A 9,455-nucleotide genomic window follows, 5' to 3' on the forward strand; every position below is an offset into this window, starting at 1 on the left:
AATATTTGTTCAAAAATATGTTTACTTCTTTCAACTAAAATCAATATAATTAAATTTGAATTTATTTTAAAAAATATCGTGATAAAATAGAAATCTTGAAATAAAATTTAAAAAAATCGTGATTTTATTTTTTTGCCATATCGCCCAGCCCTACTACAAATGTCAAGTTATCTCTTGACTTTTAAGCGAGCTCACTAGTTCACTTCTGGGACTCGTAAACAGTTTTCACACCGCTCCATTACTCCGAAGCAGACCTGTGCCGATACAGTCCCCCTCTTTTCTACACAGTGAACCTTTCGAAATCTGCGCTCTTTGAACTGAACAAAGTCAGCATGTCGCGGAATATGAATGATGAACTGTTCATTTCCAACATAAATTCATATTCTGCAGCGTCCTTGCGACGTTTGGTTTGAAGAGTGCAGATTTTGAAACATTCACTACACAGACAGAGGGGATGAAAAAACAAGTAAAAAAACAAAAAAATGACGCATCCACTATGAAATTAGTGGTCAACAAATTTAACATTCGACGTGGTACCCCTACAGAACAAACCCTACTGTCATTAGATATTTTCTCTTTATTAGACCATTTTCTAGTCTAGAGATGGTTGTGCATGAAAATCTCAGCAGATCAGCAGTTTTTGAAATACTCAGACCAGCCCGTCTGGCACCAACATCCATGCTAGATTCAAAGTCACTTAATACCACCTTTTTGCCCCATTCTGATCCTCGGTTTAAAGTGCAGAAGATCCTCTTAATCCTGTAAACATGCCTAAATGCATTGAGGTGCTGCCACGTGACTGGATAATTAGAAATGTGCAGTAAGGAGCAGTTGGCCAGGTGTGTCTAATGCTGGATTCGTACCAAACGCGGTTCATGTGTCAAATTTGCTGCTCAACGCCTGTCCAAAAATGTGTCATTAAGCACGGCACCCTAGCCGCGTGGGAGGAGCAACCAGCTAGTGTCTTTAGCCTGATCGCTACATGGAGTGGTTCTCTGTGTATATCTCAGGAAATCATTCAGAGTCTCTCGGTATGGTAAACTTTACTCTCGCTCCGGGTACTGCGTCTCAATGGCATGTACAATATGTTTACTATGGATCTCCTACCCCCTGGTGAACTTCATTTAAATACATTTTTCAATCAAATTGCACGCAATATTGCAGGTCAAATTTGAGTCAACCATCTTTTTTTAATGTGTGTCAAAGTCGCTGCCCGATACAAAAATGGGATTAAAAACCTGGCACTCCACACAATGGTTCTTGAGATTATTCAGAGATTCTCCTGGTACGTGGATGTCTGTCCTGCACTGTGAAAGGAGAAAGCCGCTACTGCATGCTTATAGACAAAGCATCGAGGCTTTTGTAGAGCTCTTAAAAAAAACAAACCCGATTGCTCATCATCCACAACCTCGTGATGAAAAGCTTTTGACTGTAGCTCCTCCCACATACGTCAGGAGCGTCAGGTTACAATATTGGACAAGAGTCAAGCAACTTTGACGCTTGTTATAACAAGAAGGGTGCACACGAATTTGACAGGAATGGCTGTGTGAACAGACAATTCATGTAAATTATGCGTGTCCACAAGGAGCGGGAGATCCAGAGTACAACGTTCTTCTGCTTATTTGTGTTTCATTATTTGCCTTTTCACGTATTTGCAGATTTAAATTTTCAGTCACGTGACTTGCGGTTTGTCACAAAAACCCTGATAACTCAAGACACTTGTATGAAACTTTCGGAATGAGGTGCTCCGGTGCCAAGATGATGAGCATGCCAGCATGTTTCAGCCCCATGAGCCATGCAATTAGCTGGTAATCTGTCCAGAGTTTACCCCATCTTTACTCAGTGGACTCCGGGAACCCTGTTGCCCCAAAAAGGACATAGCTAGTTTAAAAAATAGATGGAAATGTTTTGCCACATCACCATCTGGAGCTGTGTCTCTGGATGTGCCATTCACAATGCATGGAAAACAGAGAGGATGTTTAGAGGTCAGATTTATTTATTTTAAAAAGCTCTACAAAAGCATTGGTAATCACGTCCCCATGCCTGGGTCCAAGAGATCATTCAGGCCACATCTGAACATTGACTTAATATTAAAACTCAAAGCCGCTGATGCGTGAATCACATTCGGAGTGAATGCAGCTTAACCCGTCCGCTCTCCTTAGCTTCTTTACATTAAAAATGGGGTCATCTGGTCCCCACAAGACAGTGCATTGAAATTTTTCTATCTTTGATTTTTGAGTTTCACTAATGTCCATGGCACACATAAAATCCTGTCCACCTTTGTCCACATTTGTCATGGAAGGAATCACACATCAATATGTTTAACACTTGTGCTCTCTTACGGGGTCAAAAGGACCCCATACTAAATTTAAGTGTAATCTCTCCCATGACGAAGGTAAGCAAAGGTGGACAGGATTTTATGTCTGCCACGGACATCAGTGATAAAAAAAAAATGTTGAGAGAAAAAGTTCAGAGCGATGTCTGTGGGGTCCAGATGACTCCACTTTTAATATAAACATGCCTAGATATATAGGATAGCACGAGGGTTAAGCTGCTTTAAAAAGTTTCAGTCAGAAACGGTCGTCCCCCACTTTTATTATGTCCAACTGGACGTTCAGTATTTTATTGTATTTCACCGCCATGTCTTATAGTCCGCTGTGTGAAAATATTGTCCCACATGAACGCTCGTGCTATCTTACGGGGTCCTGATGACCAGACTTTTAATGTAAACATGCCTAGGATAGCACAAGGGTTAAAGCAGTGTGTTTGGCCAGCTCATTCGCATAGCATCAGCAATATAGTCACTAATGACAGCCGTGTCTCCAAGTACTTTTTAATTGAACTTTCTGGTTTCCGCTTTAAAGGGTAACCCAAATGTGCAGTTGGAGGCTGATTCCGTTCTCAGCCCAGATTTGAAAAATGCCAAAAAGGGGGCGGGGCTAGTGGAGTCAGACAGAGGTGTGGCTTGGATCTATGACTGACTGGTAGGTTAAGTAGCAAATACTGGGTCTTCAATATGTAGAGTGGGTTGTCTTTATGTTCAAATAAAAAAAAATATGGAGAGTGGTACCGGACAAAGCAGAACTTGCCTGAACAGAACTTAAATGCGAAAATAACAAAATATGCATTAATTTTCATGATAGTAAATTTTTACACGTTGTTGCTTGTCCAAATTTTTTGTATGTGTATTAGAGTGTTATAATTAATATTATTTGTTCTTTCTACAGCACTTGAATGTGTTTTAATAGGAAATGGGCTTTGTTACTTCACTTTGTCAAGTTTATCAGCCAGTCATGCCATTGAACTTCATCAATCTCCTCCTTTCTGGGCTTGGGTAATAAACATTTACAAGCTCAGTTCTATAAATTCTGGCACAAAGGCAAAATCTGTTCATTTGACAGCAGTGTGTTACCTTTAACACTAGAGGGCGCAGTTCATGCACTATTTACAGCTTAGTTTTTAGAGATTATAACAATTTAAATATACCACAACATCAATGATTTTCTAAGGTTTAATTTGAGCCATGTTTTGTGAAAATCTGTGAAAAAATGAGGGAGCTAGCCCGATTTTTGTGGTTGATGTCTACGCAATGCATAGCACATGTACGCATCTCTGTCTATAGCAGCGAATAGAAATGGGCAATTTAGTAAAATATAGAAAAACTAAAGATGCTGTTTTGCTTGGCTGCCGGCGCCACTGAGGGTTTGCAAGTCCGAAGGGGACCAGAGTCTGAGAGTGATAAACTGCCCCTAAATAAAAGCTAACATGTTAAAAACCAACTAATCCAGAGTGAAACGTTCACTAAATCCATCACCAGGACAGAGTTTGCTGGATATAACGGCAACTGCACTAAACCTCTGTTCTCTAACTTCCAAGTCCACCGGAAAGTTGTGTAAGCCAGTAGATTTTTGACAACTGAAGGCAATACACCTGGCTGCGAGGCATGCTAAAGCTAACAACTGACCATGACAGAATCAAAGATGGGCGGGGCTTTTATACCGGAACTCAGAGCATTGTGACGTCACATTTCTGAGACTTACACCAGTTGACCAATCAAAAAAAATTCAGCTGCAATACCCCGCTTCAACCTGTAGATGGCAGCACAGATGTGGTTTTAGACCATATTTTTATGAATTAAACAAGCTTACTTTAATTTGTCAAAAATTTGGCAACAACCAACAGACAGTACTTTTAAAGCCCATTTATAGATGTAAACAGCAAAAAAAAAAGTTGATTTAGGGTTTGGTTACCCTTTAAGTTCAGCAGCTTAAAACTACAGTCACATAGGAAAACATGCCATCACACAGCAACCAAAATGACAGGTTTTCAGCATATTCAGCAGGTGGCTGCTGAGTGACATTTGTAATCATGGGGCGACAGTCACATTTATACACGTCGCCGAGGTTTTAAGAAAAAGTTCATATAAAACAGCGGCCACATTATTTATTTTATTTATTTAATTTGATCCAGACAAAATTTTTGGTTCACAAAACCATCCAACAGCTTTCTATGGTAATTTATTCAATGCCCAATTATCCTTTTTGATGTTATTCCATCTCCTGAAGATTTCATGATAATATAACTTATAGCAGATACTGTTTTCTCGTTCACAATACTCTGTCCAAGCACTGAATGCTGGAACACGAGGTCAAGTGACCAGTTTCTAGTAAGCTGATTAGCTGAAAACAATAAAGAATACAGAGCAGATCTTCGTGAATACAATATTTTTAGAATTTGTTTTTTTTTTTTTATATAAAATATTTGTTACGTTATGTAATGAACATTGACATAAGCAAAAGACCGGGCCAACCCAGTGAAATTTTACATTTTCGCCGCATACCTTTTTCCAGCAGTCTGCGCTGACGACAGAGCTCCTGCTCGTACTGGACGATGGTTCTTTCACAGAGTCTGCAGATTTCTTCAGCAGCAGCAGCTAGTCGCTCGCTGATCAACTCTCTCAGAGACTGAAGGGAAGACATGGTTCCTGCAGCTGCAGAAGATCTTCAGCTCCAACAAACACCAAAGTCCTCTGAACAGCAGCAGCTCCGATCATCTGCTAGTCTCACAATCACAGCCACGTTGTCTTTACGTTCAACACGCATTCACTCATTTACGACACTTTAGCTAAAGAGGATTGTTCGGAACCGAACCACGTATCGCTACATCTCTGTAGAAACCTCACGAACGTCCCAACGAAACACCGCCGTCCTCTCAGCACAAGCTAACGCTGCTAGCATGCTAGCTAGCACCTCGCGATGTTTTCTTCCGGGTCACGTGACGAAACTTTATTTAAAAAAAGAGTCACCTTCTTTATCAAGTCATTAATAAAATAAAATAGACCACCCTTTGACAAATAAAGAAAGTTATATCATAAATAGAAACGCAGTAATAATCACATTTGTAAAACAATGTGTAAAAAAGAAGCACCATACCTAGAAATTGACTTTATTTAGTAATGTTAATTGGAATGTAGAGTTCCTGAACACATCTGCATTAATAAATTAAGTCAAAGAAATACATAACAAAAACTTCTTCCATAATGTTTTCCCAGCATATATGTACCAAGCCTAATTCAGTGCTATTGATATAAACTGTAGTTTTTACAACAACTCCTCTAAATCAATATACAACCTTTTCTATAGTAGTGCTATTTTTTTTTATCTTTTGTAAATAGTAAATCTGGAATTACAGTAAGTGTGTGATACATTTTGAGTATATAAATACCTGTTTTTAGTTTTGACCGTAAAAACATAGAAAATACTGTGAATTTACTCCTTTTTCAAACCAAATTGTATTTACACAAATGACAGACTCCTACTATTACATCAGTTTTTTGAGACAATCAAAGGTATCCGTACCCCCAAAGCGTACCATACGGTTGAACTTTTTACTTGCCTTGTATTTAATAACTTTATTTTCCTCTTGTTTGGTTTTGCAACTATTATTTGTTTACCATTTGCCAACTTATAATTTCTTTCTTACATGCCCCCCGCTGTAGTTATTTTGTGTTAAAATATTATAGTGATTATTTAGGCTTGGATGCACTTGTCTTCATATTCTGTAAAAGTGTTAATTTTCAATAAAGATTTTAAATCACTTTAAAGCGCATCTAAAACCAAACAGACTTCATCACATCTGCTTAAGGTATTCCTAAACAATAATAAAAAAGAAACATAAACTTAATAAAGAAAATTTAAAAGCAAACAGACCCTCAAAAGCTGTCTTTATAAAATATGTACAAATATAATCAAACATTAACACTTGTCAATAAAAAAACAAAAATTGTGAAATATGAAAGAGGAAAAACAACAGAGGATTAATTTCAGTCAAATTAGATAACAGAATGTATAAAATATAAAAGTGAAATGTAAAAAAAAAAGTGAGATCTTCAGGATTCAGACATTTATTACTGACACACTGCAAAGGTTTTAATGGTGTTTGTTGTTTCTGTTTTGTCTTCAAAGACTTGTTCAATGAAAAACTGTTTGGGAGAAATAAAAGAAACAGTTTTTTAAATGTTGAGATTCAATAAAACATTTTTTTTTTGTTTTCTGCTATACTAACTACAAAAATATCATACAATCTGGTTTATTTAAAAGAGCAATAATCTCTGTTTTTATTTCAATATTTTTCCCTTTTTATGCATTTAAATGTTGAAATGTGTAATAAACTAAAATATTTTTTAGGTTTTTATTTTTTATTTTTTTTCTTATTCCATGTTGTTCACTTTTTAGCTTTTCATGTCAGAGGTCATCACAGTGAATTAGCTTTCGCTGATCCACACCAGTAGTTTGGCCTTTGTTCTATTAGAATTATTAGCATGACAGCTGAAGATAAAGGAGTTATTTGTTAGTGAAAGGTCAACTTTCCTTCTGGTAAGTCTTTCCAAGAAAACCAGGAGGTTTCTGACTTCACGATCAATCATTTGATCACAACTGCTTTAGTGAGCCTGTAGAATGAAGTTGTTGTGGTGGGATTTTGTTCTGCTCAAGAAGGACATTCAAACAAACATTTCATTTTCATCTTAAACATTTTCAAACAAAAAATATGTTTTTACTTTAATTGATTAAACTGTGGTTTAGAATCAAAGCAGAGGCATAAAGGTTTTTTCATTTTCAGTCAACAACAATCATTAGATGTTCTTCGTGTTCAAAGTCAAGACTTAGCTCTTTCTATTAATGTTTGTTTTATAAACGTGCCTTTTTTACAGGACTTTCTTTGTCTCTCTGGTTCTGATGCTGGTGCCTCCAAACACAGCCTATAATGGATCTTATAGACTCTAATGTAAAGTCTTACTATTGGTTCATGAATTTCATTTGTTGTAAGTGACCAAACAGGCTGACAATTAGACAAAGGAGATATGATGATAGTATGAAGACATGGTTCAGAAACTGACAGGCAAATATGGTCTGACTTTCCTGAACATGCAGTTTTCTAGTTGCATTTTGAACATGATTACTGTAATTGATGTGAGAGTCAAGACAGATACTTGTAGGTAGGGAGAACCAAGAGTTTGTAACCAGAGAAGGTGATGAGATTAGATATAGATATCGGTTTTCCAAATGAATAAAAATACCTGCATCCAGTTTTCTTAGTGTTAAGTTAATTTCTCAACAACCAGTCACGGAAATCCTGTAGATCCGTATTAAGTTTATGGTTATTGTAGCAATATTTGGACAAGACAAAAAAAAAGAATAGCAGTGTCATCTGGATAGAGAAGAGAACTGGAAAAATAAAGCACACGAGGGGATTCATTAATGTACAAAACAAAAAATAACGCTCCCAAAATACTGCCCTGAGGGACGCCCATACAACATTTCTCTTTATCAGCTATTATGTGGTATTTTTAGTATTTTTGGTAAGTAATTTGGAAAATGTTAATTGCGACTGGACATCCATGGGTTCACCAGACTTCAAAATGGGAAGTGTTTGAGTTCTTTTCAACATGGTAGAAAAAATAGATTTCCTGTTAAATAAAATAACTAATGATAAAAAAGTGGTACAAGAGGGTTGATATGTGTTTTTAGAAAAATTATCTTCAAGTTGTATATGTTACAGGGTTTGTAGACAGTCAATGAACAAAAAAATATTTAGTTTCTCTTGAGAAATTTCAGATAAAACAAAATTGATAAAATTGAGGAGCAGTAAATTTAGAAGATAATTATTTTGCGGATCCAATGAAGTATTCATTAAAAGAATGAGCAATATATCAGTATTAGAAAGGGAAAAAAAATAATATATCAGTATTAGAAAGGAAAAAATAATTTATTGAGATTTAAAAACTGTTTTGTAATTTTGTTTTCACGAGGTATCGATTAATCTGATTTTTGTTGTTTGGTTCTACACAAAATAAAATGATTTATTTTTCATTTATAAGAAAGCTTCAACAGTTTGTTAGAGTTTCATCCTGCAGCTCCTGAAACATCAGCAGAGGAGCAGAAGCCATTAATAGACTGAGAATAGACCGCCATCAGGACAGAATCAAAGCAGCTCCTTCATCCTGATGAATGATTATCACAGTTATTGAAGTAGAAACCAATAGAAAAAAACAAGATTGCGTTTAGTCTTAAACAAACTATTTTTTTTACAGTCCATGAAAAATGTTTGCATCCCGAAAATCTTTGATTATCTTTCCCTTGCTTTATGTTGTATTTCATATTTATGATTTATACATTTGTTAATCTAATTATTTTTTTTTAATCTAGAGACCTTATCTGGTGTTTTTTTCCCCCACTTCAATAATTATTTCACAATTATTGCATTTCTTGTCATTAACTACAGTTTAATGTTTAATTGTAAATGTAATTATTTTATTTGTATACTGTTTTTATGGTCTATTTTGTTTTTACATTTTTTTTAATTAACGTTACTTAAAAAATGTTATTTATGTCTAACTATAGTTTAAATACCGTAAGCAAATGCGATTAGGTCTATTTAATCTTAGATGTGTTTTGTCGCAAAATCTGAACATTGTAATTGATTACAATGTTCAGATTTCCATTTGGATATTTTGTCCTTTATTATTTACATAATTAAAACTATTTAAAAAAAATAATGGAAGACTTTCCAATCAAATAGAGGTCCCGTTAGGCGTTTTTTTTAAACTCCGTTCTTTTCTTTTTAAATAAAGTTTTGGCACGTGACCCGGAATTAAGGAGCACGGGGCGCTAGCATTGCTAGCAGCGTTAGCTTTTGTTCAGAGGACAGTGGTCTTTAGTTCGGACGTTTGCGTGGTTTTTGGATATAAAGGACGATACGTGGTTCGGTTCCGAACAATCCTCTTTAGCTAAAGTGTCGTAAATGAATGAATGCGTGTTGAACGTAAAGACAACGTGGCTGTGAGACTAGCAGATGATCGGAGCTGCTGCTGTTCAGAGGACTTTGGTGTTTGTTGGAGCTGAAGATCTTCTTCAGCTGCAGGAACCATGTCTTCCCTTCAGTCTCTGAGAGAGTTG

At 36.2% G+C, this 9,455-nt stretch overlaps 1 protein-coding gene across 1 annotated transcript in view; it reads right to left on the bottom strand.

The window, feature by feature from the left end:
* The window catches only part of LOC112140464 (gastrula zinc finger protein XlCGF17.1-like), an 11,689-nt gene extending 6,795 nt beyond the window's left edge, over positions 1 to 4,894 (bottom strand). Inside the window, exon 1 of the mRNA XM_024263425.2 lies at positions 4,841 to 4,894. The gene's annotated coding sequence lies outside the window, so the exon portion shown is untranslated. The remainder of the gene's footprint in view (positions 1 to 4,840) is intronic.
* Positions 4,895 to 9,455: the final 4,561 nt, after the last annotated feature.

This window comes from Oryzias melastigma, unplaced genomic scaffold (assembly GCF_002922805.2).
Source record: "Oryzias melastigma strain HK-1 unplaced genomic scaffold, ASM292280v2 sc00317, whole genome shotgun sequence".
Lineage (NCBI taxonomy): Eukaryota > Metazoa > Chordata > Actinopteri > Beloniformes > Adrianichthyidae > Oryzias > Oryzias melastigma.